At 40.5% G+C, this 20,507-nt stretch overlaps 1 pseudogene; it reads right to left on the reverse strand.

Annotated features, from left to right (window-relative positions):
* The window catches only part of LOC115772692 (neurexin-3a-like), a 311,850-nt pseudogene that overhangs the window by 148,974 nt on the left and 142,369 nt on the right, over positions 1–20,507 (reverse strand).

Below are 20,507 nucleotides of genomic sequence, written 5' to 3' on the forward strand. Positions count from 1 at the left end.
ACTTGACATCTCTTCATCAGTGTCAACTGAAGTTGAACATGGGCCTAGCTCTACTGTCATGTAATACCATTTTGAAACACAAAATTGTGTACTGACTCAGTGCAGCTACACCATTTATACAGGTACATCCATCCATTAATTTTCTTTCCCCTTATCCAATTCAGGGTCATGGTGGGGCTGGAAACTTTCCCAGCTGTCATAGGGGAAGAGGCAGGGTACAGCCTAGACAGGTCGCCAGTCTGTTAGAGAGATATAAGCTTTCCAACATCTCCTGGGTCTACACTGTGTCCTCCTTCCAGTATGACATGCCTGGAACACCTCACCCAGGAAGCACCCAGAAGGCATCTTAATCAGATGCCTGAACCACATCAACTGGCTCCTTTTGATATGGAGGAGTACCGGTTCTACTTTGAGCCCCTCTCGAATGACTGCACTTTTCGCCACCGCTTGTATCCATGATCTCATTCTTTTGGTCACTACCCAAAACTTGTGACCATAGGTGAGGGTAGGGGTTTAGGTAGCTCCACTTTTACACTCAGCTCTCTCTTCACCATGATGGACCAATACAGCATCCGCATCACTGCAGCTGAGGCCCCAATCTGTCTCTCAGTCTCCCGCTCCCCTCTTCCCTCTCTCATGAACAAGACTCTAAGATTCTTAAACTCTTCCACTTGGGGCAACAACTCGTCCCTGACCCAGAGTGGGCACACCATCCTTTTCTGGCTAAGTACAATGGCCTCAGACTTAGAGGCCCTAATTATGATACCCGACACTTTACACTCCGCTGTGAACCGATCCAGTGCAAGCTGGAGGCTACCACCTAATGAAGCCAACAGGACCACATCATCCACAAAAAAGTTGATATGAGATTCTGAGGCCACCAAGGTGGAAAACTTCTGCTACTTGACTATGCCTGAGAAGTTTGTCGATAAAAATTGTGAACCAAATTGGTGACAAAGGACAGCCCTGGCAGAGTCCAGCACCTGCTGCAAACTAGTCCAAATTGTTGCCAGCAATGTGGACCAAGCTATTGCTGCAATAACAATCATCTGCCAATCCAGAGTCACTGTCCCAGATCTCCAGGCAGTGCTGCATAGGCTTGTCAACCAAGATGGCTCTACAATGTCCAAAGCCTTCAGGAACTCAGGGCAAATGTCATCCTCCCCAGGGGCCGTGCCACCAAGAAGCTGATTAAGTAATTCAGTGACCTCAGTGTTGGTACCCATCAGCTGCCTCTCAAGTCCCACAGGCTAATCAAGCCAAACAGGACTCCTTCTTCAGCTTCATCTCTCCCTTCACCTCCAATGTCCACCATTTGGTTCGGGGATTACCACCATGACAGACACCAATCACCTTGCAGCCACAGGTATGTGCTTATCCTGCTAGCCTTCAGTGCAGCATTTGATACTGTTGATCATAATATTTTATTACAGATTTTAGAGTATGACATGGGTATTAAAGGTGCTGCACTGCAGTGGTTTGAATCATATCTATCTAGCAGACTCCAATGTGAAAATGGGGAGTCTTTTTTTCCACATACTACAGTTAACCTTCTAGAGTTAACAGACGTTCTGACATGTCCAAATGACATCATCAATTTAGGATGACATAGCAGCAGGACACTACCTCAATGAGTTGCCATTTCAACTTGAACTTGAGTTGAGAAAAAAAAAATATAAAGTTGTTGAGTGACGACAGCAATATCAGGCCTGTGATGTGCCCCTTTGGAATGGCACAAATAATTTGTGTGGTATCTTATTGTGACACCTGACTGTTTTGTAGTTAGACAAAAAATGCCTGAGGCATTGCCTGCATTTTAATGTAAACAGTTATATACCACGAACATGGTATTTGAAGTTATAAAAAACCATGTTTGTTTTTTTCACAGTAAAAAATGTGTGAATGCTATATGTCAAAATGAAAAAAATAAATAGCTGTACAACCACAGGAGTGATTGTGCTGAAAAAAACGATACCAAACAAGGCAAGTTTTAAAGGAGAAATATAAAGGTAAAATCAAAAGTAGTCAACAATGGCCAACAAACTACTGAGGATTAATATGGAGTTCCACAGGTTTCCATGGTAGGACAATTCTATTTACATTATACATGATTCCCTTAGGCAGCATTATTAGAAGGCATAGCATACATTTTCATTGCTATGCAGATGATACCCAGCTTTATCTATCCATGAAGCCAGATAATACACACCAATTAGTTAAACTGCAGGATGCCCTCTAATTTACTGCATCTAAATTCAGATAAAATTATTATTGTACTCAGACCTATAAATCTTAAAAACATAGTGTCTAACCAGATAATTACTCTGCATTGCATTACCTTGGCCTCCAGAATTAGGTTTAAAATTCTTCTTCTTGTATATACCACCTTATCTTAAAGAGTAGTATCAAATATCACCCCAATAGAGCACTTTGCTCTCAGACTGCTGGCTTACTTGTGGATACCGTATTTTCCGGAGTATAAGTCGCACTTTTTTTCATAGTTTGGCTGGGGGTGCGACCTATACTCCGGAGCGACGTATATGTGACATTTATAACACATGAACCAAAATACTCCAGCCACTTGACATCTCCGTGAACTGCAGCTTTAAGGCAGTCTTGCGTAACCTGTGGGCGCAGTGGATGGAGAGCACAGCTTAACGGCAACTGGGAGAATGCGCCACCCAAATTTCCTGGAAGTCATTGGATGGATCAAGAAAACATGGGCTTCAGTGACAAACCATCCTGTTGGGATTCAGAAAGGCTGGAATAATTGGAACTGCAGCTGACGACGAGTCTGACTAACGCGACACAGAAGAGGAAGCGGCGCTTCGTCTACGGAGTGTACGGAATTGTTTAGAAGTGACACCGAGGATGAAGAATTCAATGGATTGATGGTTTGGTTAACTTGTTAGTATGTTCTTTATGCTATGGCTATCTGAATAACTTAATGTTACGTTAACATACTGTAGCGATTCTCTTAGTTAGAGAGCGTGTTGATGTTGTGGGATTTCGGACTGTTCGGGAGGTTCGTGAAGGCAGCATGGAGAGAGAGAAAAAGACCGAGAGCTTGCCTGTGTGTGTGTGTGTTGCTGTTCCGCTGTTGTAGTTGTGGTTGGCGTGGCTGTGGCCTACAGCAGCCGTTTTTCTGTTAATAAAGATGACCTTTGTTGTGAATATCGCCGACTTTGGAAGTGTGTTTACAACGTAACAATACCGAACACGTGTTCGTTGTGCGTCATGTAGCTGAATGTGCTACGTTAGCATAACGTAGGTGTAACCGTGTTCGTCCTGTTCTTTAATCCATTATTATTTTAAATTGCCGTTCAAGATGGAATTTGTGCTCTGAGTCTCGGATTCTATCAACCCCCCCCCCCCAAAAAAAGTGCGACTTATAGTCCAGTGCGACCTATATATGTTTTTTTCTTCTTTATTATGCATTTTTTGGCTGGTGCGACCTATACTCCGGAGCGACGTATAGTCCGAAAAATACGGTACTTAAAAGTAGAATGGGAAGCAGAACCTTCAGTTTTCAGGTTACTCTTTTCTGGAACAAGCTCTCAGTTTAAATTTGGGAGATAAACACCCTCTCTATTTCTAAGATTAGGCTTAACACTTTCGTCTTTAATAAAGCTTATTGTTAGGGCTGGATCAGGTGACCCTGAACCTTTAATTATGCTGCAATAGGCCTAGGTTGCTGGGGGCTTCCCATGATGCACAGAGTATTAATCTCTGGCTCTCCTCCACAGCAGATGGGTGCCCCTCCTTGGGCTTGGTTCTCCCAGAGGTATCTTCTGTCATGGCGCCTGGGTCTTGGGCCTAAGATTGCTGAATTTTCTGGATATTTGGGGGGGTTCTCCCACTTTGAATGTTTTGAATTAGTTTTTTCCCCTTCTTGTTCCCTCAGTCTTGTCATTGTTAAGTTTTACATGTGTAGGTCTGTTAATGGTCACTTCCTGTTTTACTTTGGCAGCCCTTTGCATTGTGTACTTTGTATTCACCTTTGCTTCCCCTTGTCTTGTTAGTGTGTTTCAGCTCACCTGTTCTCCCTGGCTGTTTCCATTTTCCTCATTACCTCTTGTATATTTATTGTCTGTGTCCTCCTCCTGTTCTTTGTCATGTTCTCCCTCTAGTTGTGTGGATTACTTGCAGAGAGCTTTAGTTAATTCTGGCTGATGCCCTGCCCAGCCATTTTTTTGTGTTTGTTTCTTTTTGGAAAACTCCTGCAATAAAAGCTGGTATGAGTTCAAACCTGCTTATCAAGTCTTGCATTGGGATCCTATTTCTGCCCGCCACACAGTGGTGTCTTAGCATCTTCATGTTAAAAGGGAGTTTTTTCCTTCCCACTGTCACCAACTGCTTGCTCAAAGGGGATCATCTGGTTGTCGGTGTTTTCTTTGTATTATTGTATTGTATTATTTGCCTTACAGTATAAAATGCCTTGAGGTGACTCCTGTTGTGATTTGGCGCTATATAAATAAAATTGAATTGAATTGCATCTGAATCAGTCTTCGTCTGGCCCCTCACCCAGTACCAGTTTGTCTTAGGAGACCCTACCTGGGGGCAAAAGCCCCCTGACACAAAACCCCTGGAATCCCTGGGACATACAAACCCCTTCACTATGGTAAGGTGGAAAATTCACAGAGGGATCACAGTAACAGCTTTTTCTTTATCCCAGAAAGATGATTCTGACAATGAAACTTTTCTCCCACTGAAAATGTTGCACCCAGATGAAGAAAATAATTGTTTTGGGATTCCCTTACCTGAATTATTGCGCTTCAATCAAGACAAATTTTGCCTTAGATTGCAGAAGTGCTTGAGTGTTCTGAGCTGTTATCAGGGGTTCATCCATTTTTCAGCTAAAAGAATTGTCCACTCCTCCATACTGCTAGAGGATTAATGAGCTGCTCCGTGCCATCTACTAGTTAGTGTCAAGAATTTAGGTCAGAACCCTGGGATTACCATTTTAAGCCCTGATTCTCTGATGGAAAATATTCAATAAGAGACTTTTTGTTTTTTGCATTTTTAAATTTAATCATAGTGGTCTTACTTTTCGAGCTTATGAGTTTTGCTGCCAATATTTATTGATTTTATACATCATCACCCTGCAGTCTAATCTGGCACATCTGTTATTTGGTAAATGGACTAGTTTTTACTGTATATAGCACTCTTCTACTCTAATTGAGCACTTTATACAGCATGTTTGCATTCACGAGCACTATATAACATTCGCATTGGGAGCAACTCGGGATTCAATATCTTGCCCAAGGATACTTTGTCATGCAGACTGGAGCAGCCAGGAATCGAACCACCAACCTTGGCAGCTCACTCTCTTGGCAGTATTTACTTTTAAAGGAACAGTATTGTATTTTGTATGTATTCATTTTTAAACATACTTTAAAAGTTTGTAGTGCAGTAAAACTCAGATAAAGGTAGCATGACAGATGTTTACTTTGTAAAATTTTTGTAATTTGTAAATATTTGGACATGAATAACTTGAGCCAATTGCATAATATTATACTACTCTATATTTATAACTAATTAGACAGCTAATATTTTTCCCTCTTGTCAATATGTTTTTAAAGATATAATGCATTTTAAGGTCAACTTGAAAGAAAGGCAGATGTGAAATGTGAAAGTGAGATCAGAGGTCAAATGTGTCACAATATTTTGATGCAAAATATAATATGATATTTACAATCGCCATATACCAGTGTCATTTTCTAAACATTGCCAATACAAAGACAGTAGAATTTTAAGCATAGTTTTAGAGATAAAAGACATTTTATGAAAATTTGTGCTACCAAAAGTCTGACTTTATTTGACCTTAAAAAAAAAGGTCAGAGGTCCAAAGTAACATGATATTTAGAATACCCATATATCATTCCCTGTATTCCTGTATGTTGTCAGTACAAACAATGGCAGTAAAAAAACATAGCTTTAAATAGTTCTATATAGCATTGTTATTGCTTTGACCTTCAGATCAATCTACTGACCTTTCAGGAAATGTCAGAGGTCACATGTGATATGATATTTTAAATCTTTATACTGTATTTTCTATATGTTGACAATACATACCACACTTGTAAGAATCGTAGTTTCTAAGCTATAACATATTTTGTCAATTGTCGGCCAATAAATTATGAAGTTGACCTTGAAGACCTTGGTGGATTTAAGCCAAATTTTAATGGACTGTTAACATGACCCCGCTCTACACCCCTAAACTCTAATCAAACATAAAAAGTTTGATTAGAATTTGTTCACTATAATCAAATTCAATTTCATTTCATTTATATAGCGCCAAATCACAACAAACAGTCGCCTCAAGGTGCGTAAAACTTCAAAACTGAGCTATCGTGTTTACAGACAGAATTGCACACATGCTAGCACGCAAATGCTACCAAAAACATAGCCTCCTTGACAGAGTTGGTAATATTAAATTAATTTGGTTGCCTTTTTCTACCTCAGTCACTTCATTATAAAATTCACCCATACTACTGAAGTACTAAATTATTGTGCATTGTGATTATTACAGAATGAAGGTTTTGGTACAGAAGTTTTTGATATTTGAATTTTACAATACTTTAAAATCTATTTATATGCTATTAAATCTGTATAACCCACATATTGAACTTCACTGACCTGAGCGTCCATCTCTCTGGATGTCCACATGATACCAGGCCCCATCATTCACCTTTGTCTGAGTGGCCTTAACCTTGATAGTCCCTGAGCCCATATCCAGCAGGAGGTACAGGCTGCCATCCAACAGCTCCACAGCAAAGAAATCCACCTGAGCAAGACAAAAAGAAGTCCCTTTTCTGAAAAAAAGAAGGCAGTCATTTTTTTCTATGGTTGTTTCTTTTTCATTTTTCTAAAATCCACACATGTTGTATGTGTAAAATAACCCAATAATAGATTTGACTCATGACAAATGCACAAATCCTTGATATTTCAGTTCAAGTTCCAGTTTAACAACAATGCCAGTGGATAACATAATGGCAGTACATATACCAGATTTTGTACTGTGACACACTGGTGTGCTATCCAGATATGGATTTGGCTCATATACTTGGTTAGGCATTTATCTCAAGTATACATTATTATTGAAATTGTTACCCCTATACAGGAAGTCTGGACCAGTTCTCCAATAAAGAGTCCAAGTATCTGCTCCTAAAGAGTATTAATCTACCGTATTTTTCGGACCATAAGGCGCACCGCATTAAAAGGCACACTATCAATGAACGGGTCTATTTTCACACATAAGGCGCACCGGGTTATAAGGCGCATGATAAAACATATGTAGAGTGAAGCAAAAGCGTCAGGTATGTCGAACTTTATTCAACTCATTCAAAATAACTCAGAATATTGTTCAGTTGTAACAAATACAGAAAAATACCCTCACATTTTAAATCATTCATCTTCCACAAATCCTTCAAATTCCTCATCTTCAGTGTCTGAGTTTAACAGTTGGGCAATTTCGGCATCAAGCATGCCGGGTTCCCTCTCATCATTATCCGAGTCAGTCTCGTTGTTACTGTTTTGTTCTGGTTGCAGCACACAGCAACCATTTAATTGTTAATAAAAGGGCAACTTTTGCTGGCAATCTCTCGCCATCTTCTTCAACATCTTAACAGACGCTGCAATATATTCTTTATTAATGAGGGTAAGAACAAGTCATTTTTTTCATTTTATATATAAGCCCTTCATAAATCCTGTGCACCAGTATATTTACGGATATAAGCAAAGAAAAAACATTAAAAAAAAAAAAAAAGGAAATCCCTTTTTGACTCAACACCGGAAACCTGAAAACTCCGCTGTCACCGTGTTTTGCGTACATACAGCGCTTGTACTGCGTCCCATCGTACGCTGTGGTATCGCCCGGACCTCTGGCACCGAGGAGAACAGCACACACAACCCCGGACCTCAATTCGTCCTTTAGCAACTTTTGAGACAGTCGACGGCGAGTTTTGTTACACAAAAGTTGGCAACAGCACCGGCCGCTGATCGCCAGATTACGCACAAATATCCGGGCCAGCATAGATGGAAATAGGCCGGAACATGTAGAATAAAATCCATCATCGTTTTCTGCGATTTACTGCGTACGGTTTCTATTTTTGGAACAATGCTTCCACTTCTTCTTGAATTTATCTCCGGCGGCTTTTACTGCTTTCCACACCTGCTGCACTGCACTCACAGCTTGTTCCTGTCTAATATCGTCAGTAGAGTAAAGTGTGCCTTATAGCCCGAAAAATACGGTAATAGGATTTGCGTTAAAATATGTACAGCTTTCTTATACCATTTTATACCATCCTGTGGCCACATCTCAGTAAATTTTTCACCACACCCTCTCACCCTTCAAAATTAGTGCTATATTATACTTACTATTCAGAATCAGAATAAATCAATACTTTTTGCCATTCATTGTAGTTGTTAAAACATACCATTACACTTCATTACCATTAGCACAACCCCCTCTTAGTCCATAGGGTTTAATATGATGTCGTCCCACCTTTTGCAGCTATAACATCTTCAATTCTTCTGGGAAGGCATTCCACAAGGTTTAGGAGTATGTTTATTATGGGAAGTTTTGACGTTCTTCCAGAAGCACATTTGTGAGGTCAGACACTGATGTTGGACGAGAAGGCCTGGCTCACAGTTTCTGCTCTAATTCATCTCAAAGGTGTTCTTTTAGGTTAAAGTCAGGACTCTGTACAGGCCAGTCAAGTTCTTTCACACTAAACTCACTCATCCATGTCTTTTTGGACCTTGCTTTGTGCACTGATGCACAGTCATGTTGGAACAGGAAGGAGCCATTCCCAAACAGTTTCCACAAAGTTGGGAGCATAAATTTGTCCAAAATGTCTTGGTACGTATGCTTAAGCATTAAGGGTTCCTTTCACTGGAATGAAGGGATCGAGTCCAACTCCCGAAACGCAACCTCACACCATAATCTCCACCAAACTTAACACTTGTCACAGTGCAGTCTCCCGGCAACCACCAAACCCTTAAGATGTTTCTTCTTCCCAGTAGCCTTGCTTCACCATTTTTTAGACTGCTGTCCAGCAGGTCTGGCTGCAGCATTTAGTTGTTTCAAAGTGGACTTTGGCATGGGTAAGGGCCCACAGACCATTACTATAGTGATACAGGATAGCCAGGACTGCTATCAGTGACTCCCGCCAAGATTTTAGTCATCAGGGACAAGCAAAAAGTCCTTTTTCCATATCCTTGTCTTTTCCATGTTTGCTGCTGACACTTTCTGTTTCCATTATCTTCAAATTTATTCACCTGACATAATTTGTTTTTTTTTTTTTTTGTTGTTTTGTTATGTTTTGTTTTTTAACAATTTGTAGGCCTTTGGAATTGTGCGTCTAGTTTCCTTTTTGCATAAAAATGTACCTTCTTAACTGGACTGGGCTAGTTGTGTGGTTCCCTGGTGATGGGATGGCTTCAGCTGCCTAATCACCATAGAGGGACCTCTGGAGCTTGAAAAAAGGTGACTGGACCTTTTTTTGTTTCTTGAAGATGTCTCACCTCTCACCTCGTTGTAGCAAGGAACACACACATGTAAAGAAAGCCCTTAAATCATGTGGTTAGCCCACCTGGGCCTTCATCAAATCAGCCAAGATGCACAGGAAAGAAGGTCAAACACAAACTAGATGTTCTCCACTGAACCATCCAAGGTGGCCAGGGAAAAATATGAAAACAGTACCCCCACCAAGGCTGGAAATGGAGCAATACCGTCACCCATATGAAAGAGCATATGGGAGAAGGATGCAACACACAACACCAATGCTCAGTGGGTAGTGGATCTAAGACAAGACCACAGCAACCTCCCTGAACAGGCTCCTGTAACCATGAAAGTGGCAAACATCAAGGTCTCACTTATGAAGAATTGGACAGCACCAGGCCCTGAGATGTTTCACACTTACTGGCTAAAGAAATTGACTGCAATCCATTATTGCCTTTCAGCACAAAATGACTAGCTGCTAATGCCTAAGACACACCTGGAATTGCTGACTGAAGGCAAGATGGTCCTGATCCCAAAGGATCCCCAAAAGGGACCAGTCCCATCCAACTAACGGCCAATAACGTGCATCAGCACAAGACGGAAACTCCTCTCAGGCATCATAGCAGCTACGATGAGCAGGCACCTGGATCAATACAGGAGCGGGGCCCAGAAAGGAATTTGCAGTAACACCGGAGGAGCAAAACACCAACTACTGGTAGATAGAGCAGTCACTCGAGACTGTAAGACAAGACTGACCAACCTGAGCACCGCCTAGATTGATCACAACAAAAGTCTATGACTCGATGCCTCATACATGGCTCCTAGCACTGTACAAGATCAACAGGACCCTGAGAGTCTTTATCAAGAACTCAAGGGGAATGTGGAGAACAACACCAGAGGCCAACTTCCAGCCAATTGCACAAGTCACCATCAAGTGTGGGATTTACCAAGGAGATGCTCTGTTCCCACTGCTGTTCTGCATAGCCCTGAATCCCCTGAAGACCAACTACGGTTATAAACTACGAAATGGAGCAAACATCAGCCACCTCCTTTACATGGATGACATCAAGCTATATGCCAGAAGTGAACACGATATCAATTCACTGAACCAAACCCCTAGGATCTACAGCAATGACATCAAAATGTCATTCAGACTGGAGAAGTGTAGTTGAATGGTTACAAAGAGAGAGAAGGTAGTCAAAACTGAGGGGATTGCACTACCAGAAGGCAACATTACAGACAATGGGAACCATGAAGAGCCCGCTAGGAAAGCTGCAACCACCAAATAAGGGAATTCCTGAAGAGTCAGCTGAATGGAAGAACAAGATCTGGGCAATCAACACCTACACCCTGCCAGTCATTAGATATCCTGCTGGGATAATAAGCTGGCCAAAGGAGAAGATAGAAGCCACACAACAAGAAAGTTCCTTGCTATGCAAGATGGGTTTTGCCCTAAATCCAGCACCCTGAGACTGTACGCTAAGCTAAGGAAGGAGGCAGAGGACTAGTGAGTGTCAGAACTACTATCCTAGATGAAACTACAAAGATCCATGAATACATCAGGAAGATGGCCACAAAGGATCATGTGCTTAGTGAGTACCTAAGTCAGGTAGAACAGGGACCATCATGGAAGGACAGGCCTCTGCACAGCATGTACAACAGACAGATAGAAGAAGTGGCTGATACAGAAAATTTTTACCAATGGCTGGACAAAACTGGACTCACAGACAGCACAGAGGCACTAATCATGGCACCACAGGAACAAGCTCTGAGCACAAGAGCGATAGAGGCTGGGGTCTTGCCACGCAAGGCAAGACCCCAGGTTCAGTCTGTGCAGAGATGCCCCTGAGACAATCCAGCATATAACAGCAGGGTGCAAGATGCTAGCAGGCAGGGCATACATAGAACGCCATAACCAAGTGGCTGGCATAGTGCTGAGAATGACCTGGAATTTCCAAGGTCAAAATGGCCTACGCCCCCACGAGTGGTCAAGAATAACCAAGCTAAGGTCCTGTGGGACTTCGAGATACAAACTTGTGGTGGCTAACCAACCAGACATAGTAGTGATGGACCAGCAGAGGAAAAAAACTGCAGATATTGATGTTGCAATGATGGCAACACCAAGAAGAAGTAACACAAGAAGTTCAAGAATAGGGCTGAGAGAAGAGCAAGAGAGGATGTGGAAGGTGAAGGTAACAGTGGTCCCTGTGTTAATTGGAACACTTGGGGCAGTGACCCCCAAATTGGGGGAGTGGCTCCAGCAGATTCCAGGAAAGACATCCAAGATCTATGCAGCCCTAAGATATTGCGCAGGACCCTCAAGCTCCAAGACCTCTGGTAGAGGACGACAAATACTGCATGCAGGGCAAGTGGGGAATTTCTTTCATTCACACACACACACACACACCCACATATTATATACTATATATATATATATATATATATATATATATATATATATATATATATATATATATGTGCTCTACACACACCAAATATGCCTGGGTATTTGGTGTGTGTAGAGCACAAATGTTTGAAAACCATTCATCTAAACCACTGGGAACACCTGGGTAGACTACCCTAAACACAAGGTAAAGTCAAGTTCTGTAATTTGTAAGAAATAGAGAGAATATCATTTTTGCATGAATCATTTTTCTTTTAAATAATTTGGCATGAAATATGTAAAACAAGGGAAATATACAGGAATATTGTTTTATGGTTAAAGTAATCTGCAGCTCAAATGCAATATACAATAAAAGTGAACAGCAAACCTCATTTTATTTGATCACTGGGCCAACAAGATTAAAATCTACCTCTTTAAAACTCTTCACACAGCCAGAGAACATTTTCTATCACATCCACTGAATTTGCTGTTTTGTTTTGAAGACTGCAAGTCAATCAAAAGGCCTCATCAGTCCTTTCACACTGGTTTCATTTGAAGTAATATTTGCAGCTGTTGTTAGGATAGCATTTCTTAAAACTGAAATTATCAAGCGACTGAAGAGATTATGGACTGACCTTGGTGTTCTTTTGGCTGCGTGCAGCATCTTTGCGCTCTTGGGGTTTGCCATGGGTAAAGAGGATGAGGCCGTTGGGCTCAGTCGTACGGAAATCGAAAGAGATAGATCCCATCCGCTTGGTGTTCCACTTAGGGAGACTGATGTAGGCCTCTGGAGTCTCAAAAGAAATTGGATCAAGGGTGGCCACATTCTCACACTTGTAGGATACCTCACCCTGGATTTTCATCTTGGGGTCCACAATTCGAGCCAGGCGGGACAGCTCAAGACGGATGTCATTGTTCTTATACACTACCTGTGATAAGGCAAGGGCAGCATTACTTACTCTTTTATTAAGGTTAACACATGTGACACACATTCAGAGAGACAATTAATAATAAACCAATAACATTATAAAAGACTACAGAAAAGAAAATCATCATCTCATTTTTAATCCATAGGGTTTAATATGATGTCGGCCCACCTTTTGCAGCTATAACAGCTTCAGCTTGTCTGGGAAGGCTTTCCACAAGGTTTAGTTGTGTGTTTATGGAAATTTTTTGACAATTCTTCCAGAAGCGCATTTGTGAGGTCAGACACTAATGTTGGACGAGAAGGCCTGGCTCACAGTCTCGGCTCTAATTCATCTCAAAGACTGGTGGCTGCCTTTCAATGATCCGTTGGTGCAAATGTTTATTGTTTATTGTCCAGGTATAGTTTGCTCCAATCTTAAAGAAGTCTCCTGGCTACTCTACTCATTGTTTATCATATCTCAATTGTCATTACAGCATTTGTCTCTTTTAGCCAGATGACTTCTCCCACTGCTGGATCTTCCCATTGAGACTTGACCAATTCATCTATGCTGAGGAGTTCTTGGGAGTTCTTGGCTAATGTTAGCAGTGAGAACTAGGACGGTAACTCAAGCTACATCCTGTTCTTGTGCTGCCTTAGTCCCACTTCATGTGGTGTGTACCACTTCAGTGTGATTTGTAGCATGCGTGTGAATGTAAAGGGGCATGTAGCACAATTTATCAGCATTTGTGTTTGCTTTTCTAGGTCTGTACTTTATCTCAAACCAGAAATCTGACAACTCCACAACCCAAGGTGCCCAACAGCATTGAGTTTAGCAGTGCTCATTAGTGTGTGGGCTAAGCTAACTCCGGCTGTTTCAGAAGTACCTTCTCCACGTTACATGTCAAATCCCAGTGAGACAAACTACTGGTCAGGATTTACCTTTAATTTGCATAACAATTATATTGACCACATGTATGATTTTATTACTTACTAACAGGTAAATGATGAGATGGGTAGTGTGTTTTCCTCCCTTACTACTGACTTAGGCCACACTAAACCATCTCACTAGGGAGGAGGTGCCCCCTTGTGGCATACATGTGTATGTCACAGTTTTCCTCTCCAGAAAGTGGAGGAAATCAATATTGATATTCTCTCAGAAACAAGGTCAACAGATTTAACATTTAACAGATTTTCTCAACTATATTTTTGGAGATTCTTTATTTAGTCACTTTTTAGTTATTGCTTTTTTACTTTCAGTTAGTACATACCCTAAAACTAAAATCAGAATCTGTGGAATGACTATTTACTTTATCTCTGTTACCACATCCAGTCATGAGAAGAAACCACAGGTTCAGGCACTTTACTCTATAATTGTTTTAGCTCCAGAGTTATGAAAAATCTGAAAGTGTTTTTTCAGGAGAATTCTCTCCACAAAGGTTACTTTTTTTCTTTTTTTTTTTTCTAAATAATGATAATTGAAGGTATCCAAATAAATGGATTTCTCTAAATGGTATGTTTCTGTAAGTTGTTGAAAGGTATCCCGATGTTCAGGTGATGATATTACACTTCTATTTCATGTCATAGTTAGTTTTTCTTTCTTTCTTTCTTTCTTTTGTTTGTTTTTTTGTTGGTGGTTTTTGTTTGTTTTGTTTTTGGATCCAAAAGGTGACACAAAAAGACTGAAAGCTGGTAGTGATGATATGGAACTTAACTTATGGCAAAAACAGAAAGTGATGCATTGAAGTAGCAGGAAAGCCAGACTACTGAATGAAGTGCGAAAGAAAGAAAGAAAGAAAGAAAGAAAGAAAGAAAGAAAGAAAGAAAGAAAGAAAGAAAGAAAGAAATGATTCTAGTATAGCAAAAGTATGTGTTGATATTGTTATCTAAATACTGCAGTTCTATTTTTTAAACATGTGTTGGTCCTGCTTCGCTATCCTGGGAAGCATTTTTGTAAAAAAACACTAAATGATATGTTGGTCTGCAGTTACAGCTGATCTTTCTGTGGTGCATCCAGAAACACAGTGTAAATCTTTCTCCAGAAAACCCATTTGTGACACAGAGTTTCTTCCATCCTACGATGGAAAACAAATAAATGAAGACCACAAATCTTTTATCACAGCAGCCTAAATGCTGTCAATAACAATGGGAGGGTGGCGTCATGGAGGGGTGTGTCTGTGTAAATTGAAATCTGCTCAAGTGGAAAATTGAAGGCCTTTTTCTCACTCAAATTCTCTGGGCAGCAACCCCCCCACCCCCATTTTGGGCACACACATACACAAAATAAACACAACCTCTCCTCCAGTTCACTCTCTTATATTAATAGCTCTGCTCTTGCTCTGTTGGAGAATGCAGCAATGGCTGAGTGGGTGGATTGAGGGGACTGGCTGAGATTATCATTAATCCATCAGCACATGACAGTATATCAAGTCCTCCCTTAAGGTGCACTTGGCCTGGATAGAAACAGCCTTTCCATCTTCTCCCCTCTCTCTTTTTGTTACATCTACCCTCCTCTTACTCACCCCAGCCATCTATCTCATTGCCCCGTCTCTCAGCAAGAAGCAGCTGTTCCTTCTCCCACTCAGGCTGAGTATTAATTCCCAGAGACAATGAGCAGCTCGATCATTCACACTTCCAAAATAAAAGCCTAAATAAGAATGACAGCATCTTCAGACTCACTGAAAACACAAGTTATAATGTATTTGTCCCCTGTGACCAAGTAATAATCTGCAACATTTTCACATAAATAATAACAAAACCTGCTTTGCTGCCTCAGTGGCTTACTGCTGTGATGGCATAACAACAAGACAACCTGGTTTGTTGTTCTTAAGAGCTGGGCCTGCTTCATTTTTACTCTATAAAGATCTCATTATGTGTTGTGAAAAAAGGCTTTTCTTTGGAGCTAATGTTGCCTACTCCCACACTTTGTTATGGTATCCCATCAACAGAAAAGAGACAAACAGTTGTTTTTTTTTGTTTTTTTGTTTTGTTTTGTGTTTGTTTTTTTGTTTTTTGTTTTTTTGGGGGGGGGGTTGATAAATGTAATATCAATTGTAAAAACCGTGTACATCATTTTCTCATTAAAAGCAATTAAAGTTACTGTTATTTAAAGGACTATTTTAACCTTCTAAACATCCAGCATGTTAAAAAGGTCTAAGGTTAGGGTCATAGGGTCACACCTAATCTTTAAACTCGGCTTCTTTAGCATGTGGCTATAATCAAAACCTAACCATACCTCTAACCTTAATTGGTTCCCTGGTGAATGTTTAAGAGGTGAGCAGTCAATTATTTCATTAAGACTATTTTTAGGAGATGGAATGTGAACATAAATCTTGTTTGTAAAAGACTACAAATGATTCTTGTCAGGAAAATATAAATCTATATATGAGACTTAGAAAATTTGTCACCAGCAATGTCACCCTCAAAAAAGTGTTTATCTTTGGCAGTTTTTGAATAATTAGCTTTAATTCTGTAAAGAATACCAACACAAAACAAAACTACAGCAAATATTAAAGAACAAAATATTAAAGAACCTTAAGGAAAAACAAAAACAGCACACAGTATATTCAGCCTTCAAAAACATAATAAAGATTTTTATCTACAATATATGTTTCTCTATAGAAGCCCATAAATAGCTTATGTGCAGTTAAAGCCATAATATTTGACCTCATGTGTCAAGTAGCTAAACTGTAGCCAGGTGAAAGCGATTGGGCCGTGGCATGGGAGTGTAGGATATTTTGCTGGCATGTTTGGGCCCACTTGATTTGAAAGATACCTTCTTGTTTTTTGGAAATATGCATGTTTAGCATGATGCTAAAATACACCCTAATTCGAAATGGCCATCCAAGAAATCTTCAGTTTTGATGAGTGAAATGTATGTCACAAATCCATCACTCAGCACTAGCGGGCAGGTATAACATGTATCTGTGCATTATGACCATCCATTTAATGCAGCATGTTAACCAGGCTTGCTAGCCTTATCTGATAGCTTACCACTCCTCCCACAGAGAATTTTATAGGAATTATGGCATTTCTCTTTTCTTAGCATAATTGTAGTTTGTAAATATTTGTCAAGACAAACAATATTGTGCCATATGTTGGGAGAGTATATTGACACAAGCTCTTAATGTGTTAGTGTTTCTTCTCCTGTTGCACCCTTGTTGATGAAAAAAAAAAAAAAAAACTGTGGCTTTAGACTGGAAGAGGGGGTTATGGCTGGGGGGGGGGGTTGCAGGAATGGAAGGGACAACTGACAATTTGACAAGTCACTTTCAGGTCCTGCCACCTCTGAACAACAGCAAAAAAGCCTTTCAACATGTAAAGGAAGCTTTATCAACACGCTGCAGATGCAGACTGCAGGTTAACATGAGAATGAAGCATAAGCACACACAGATAGCAGACTGAGGAATACCCAACCCCAACACACACTGATGCAGACATGATGAACACATAACATATACACAAACATAAAAATGTGTGAGTATGTGTGTTAGTGAGAGTTTGACTGACAGAAAATGCTTGACAATGGTCAGATGAAAGGAAACCATCACTGCATTATCTCCTTCACCACGCTTCCGCTGCGCACATCATTACACAGGCATGCAATGGACACACACTCTTATTAGTGAATGAGAACAAGCAGTATAATACCATATGACCGAGGTTTGAATTTACCTTTCAGGCTGCCGGCTAATATAGATATCTGATTTTCCTGGTACTATTCACCCAGAAATCCCACAAGATAGCAAGTAACTGATTTTTTTTTTTCAAACAAAAGGAAAAAAATCAAACATAAAATATTATTTGCATTTTTAGGGCTGTAAGTAATGCAGTAATGATGTAAAGGTTATAATACTAGAAAAGGCCAAGCTGCTCATTCAAATCATTTTGCTGGGAACATCAGTGTTATCAAGTTGACATTTGTCCACAGGTTTGTGTTAATAAATAAATAATTCTTCCACTGTAATTTACACAAATGCTCCGTATTTGTTGTTATATCCCGGGAAGTTGATTAGGATGCTCCGTGTGAGTTTTAAAGTGCAATATTGCTATACTCCTCTTCAGTTGTTTATACCTTATATGCTGTTTATTGTATATATAGCTTCAGTTGTGCTTATATTCTTTTATACTGTTTTTATGTTTGAATTTTTATGTTTTATTTGGCACCATTCAGTGTCAGCTGCTGTATTTTTGTCATGTAGTGCATGATGACAATGAAGGCGTTCTTCATCTCATGAATACAGAAAATGAAAGAGAGATGGCGACACGTGGAGGAGGGTTGGTGAATCAGGAATTTCAGTGGATTAGTAAGAATGAAGGGAGGGCAGCTATGAAGAGGCTCAAGAGTGGAAAGGCAGTTGGTTCAGGTGACATACTTGGAGAGGTGGGAAGTAATGGAGTATCTATACTTCAGTATTTATTTTTCTGACAACTTTTTGTTTTTACTGCCTACATCTTTACACAAATATCCGTACTTTCTACTCCTTACATTTCATATAATTATTAAATAATTTATTTATTCATTTTATTATTATTATTATATTATTAAATATAGTGCATATAGTGTGTGTGTGTGTGTGTGTGTGTGTGTGTGTGTGTGTGTGTGTTGGGGGGGGGGGGGGGGTGGGCATGCATGGCTACAATTGATATCATCTCCAGATGTCTCACTTTCCCCTAAATATGCCCACTGACAATATATAAGCTGTGTGCTGAAAAGTGTGCAATGCTCATGTAGACCATCTTCAATGAAGGCTTCACTTTAGATGTTAGTGCGGTAGTATCACAGGTCACATGTTGCTGACATGAGACACTCCATGGATTGTTTTACAAGATCAATTTGTTTGCAGTGTGATGTCTTGTCCACAGGGTGGCATGATTTCCTTTGCAGAACACATGCAATGCCTTTGAGCCAGGAGCTTCTTAGGTCAATTCAATTCAATTTTATTTATATAGTGCCAAATCACAACAGCAGTCACCTCAAGGCGCTTTATATTATAAGGTAAAGACTTCACTTCCTCTAATTCTCATGTGCATTTATAACCTACAGTGATAAGAGAAAACACCAACAATAAAACCCCCTATGAGCATGCACTTGGCAACTCCCTTTTAATAGAAAGAAACCTCCAGCAGAATCAGGTTCGGGGAGGGGCAGTCATCTACCGTGACCAGTTGGTGGTAAGCAGAGGGAGACAGGACAAAAGACATGCTGTGGAAGAGAGCCAGAGATTAATAATAACTAATCATTAAATGCAGAGTGGTGTATTAACAGAGTAAAAAGAGGGAAATGAAGAAGAAACACTCAGTGCATCATGAGAAGCCCCCCTGCAGCCTAGGCCTATTGCAGCATAACTAAGGGAAGGTTCTCCAATGCAGAATCGCCCTAAACTTGCATTCTTGACCCATATGGTTGTAAAAAATCTTGCAGTCCAGTAGAAGTGAATGAAATGGCACTGCACTGCAAATAAAGCTAATGTGCTTAACAGCTCCAAAGCATGACAGATTAAGCCACCAAAACTGCGATCCTCCCCAGAAGACAACCTCTACCACTTGGCCACTGAACTGAATGCACTTAAGAGGGCAGGCACACAGAACGCTACTGACCTTCATGACCTACTGACCAGTCATACTGCATAGTTAACAGAGGTGTCAGCTAACTATTAAGCTATTAAACCAACTCTTCCCTCTCATGAGGTTGAGAGGAGTGGATTTGGTAGCAAAGCTGACTACTGACGTGATGTTAGCTGTTTTACCTGTTAACAGTTGGCATTCAGTACACATGCTTCTTTGGACTTAGACAGATTTATCTATTCAAGTGTCCCCTGCACTCACACAGACTTGCTTTACTTTCTCTCAGCAGATTCATTATATGACCTGTTGGTGTCAAAGGCTATTGTGAAAAGGTGAGCGTGCAAGCAAGCAAGCATTTTAAGGATGTTCAGAAATTACACTTGTCATAACTGTGGTGTTTCTGTGAAAATCCTAAAGGGTTATCTATACATTATGAAAACTGGATGAAAACTTTTCAAGCCCCATGCGGGGTGGGGTAGGGGTGGGAGTGTCCCGCTGTGGTGAAACACGGTCCAGGGGGGGGGTGTCCCCCTTAGTTGCAAAGCGGCGGCAGGACGGCTTTACAGCAGACGGTGATGGTGGAGTTTCACTAGTTGCTATGCTAACATACCTGCTAATGTTTCCTTGTTCCACCATGAGACTTAATCCGATGTTCAACATTTGTTCCGCATGACTTTTCTCCCAGGTTGTTTGTGTCCCACCTGTCATGACCCTGTGCCCCACCAGTGGGGCGCACCCCAAAGTTTGAGAAACACTGGGCTGCACAAAAATGAGGCACATTACCAGTGTGCTTGTTGTATTGCTGGTTGAAGTCTCACTTCAAAAATTACTGTGCTTTCAAATGTCTCATTTGCTGTCACCATCAGCTTTCTTCTGTGTTACAATGTGAGATTTTGCAGGGAGCCATTATAGAGCCAGATGAAAAATATAAAGTTAATGTAGTCCTGACAATAGACTCCTTCCCTCAGTGTTTCCTCCATGTGGTCCTTTACTGTTAAGTTTTGCCTATTTCAAATGATTTTTTTCTCACTTCCTGTTTTATTTTGGTAGTCATTTTTCTCCTGTGTCTTGTATTTGGTTATGCTTCCTTTGTCTCATTGTCTTCAATAGTTTCAGATGTACCTTGTTCCCCAGCTATGTCCATTTCC

The sequence above is a fragment of the Archocentrus centrarchus genome, chromosome 22 (genome assembly GCF_007364275.1).
Source record: "Archocentrus centrarchus isolate MPI-CPG fArcCen1 chromosome 22, fArcCen1, whole genome shotgun sequence".
NCBI classification, from domain to species: domain Eukaryota; kingdom Metazoa; phylum Chordata; class Actinopteri; order Cichliformes; family Cichlidae; genus Archocentrus; species Archocentrus centrarchus.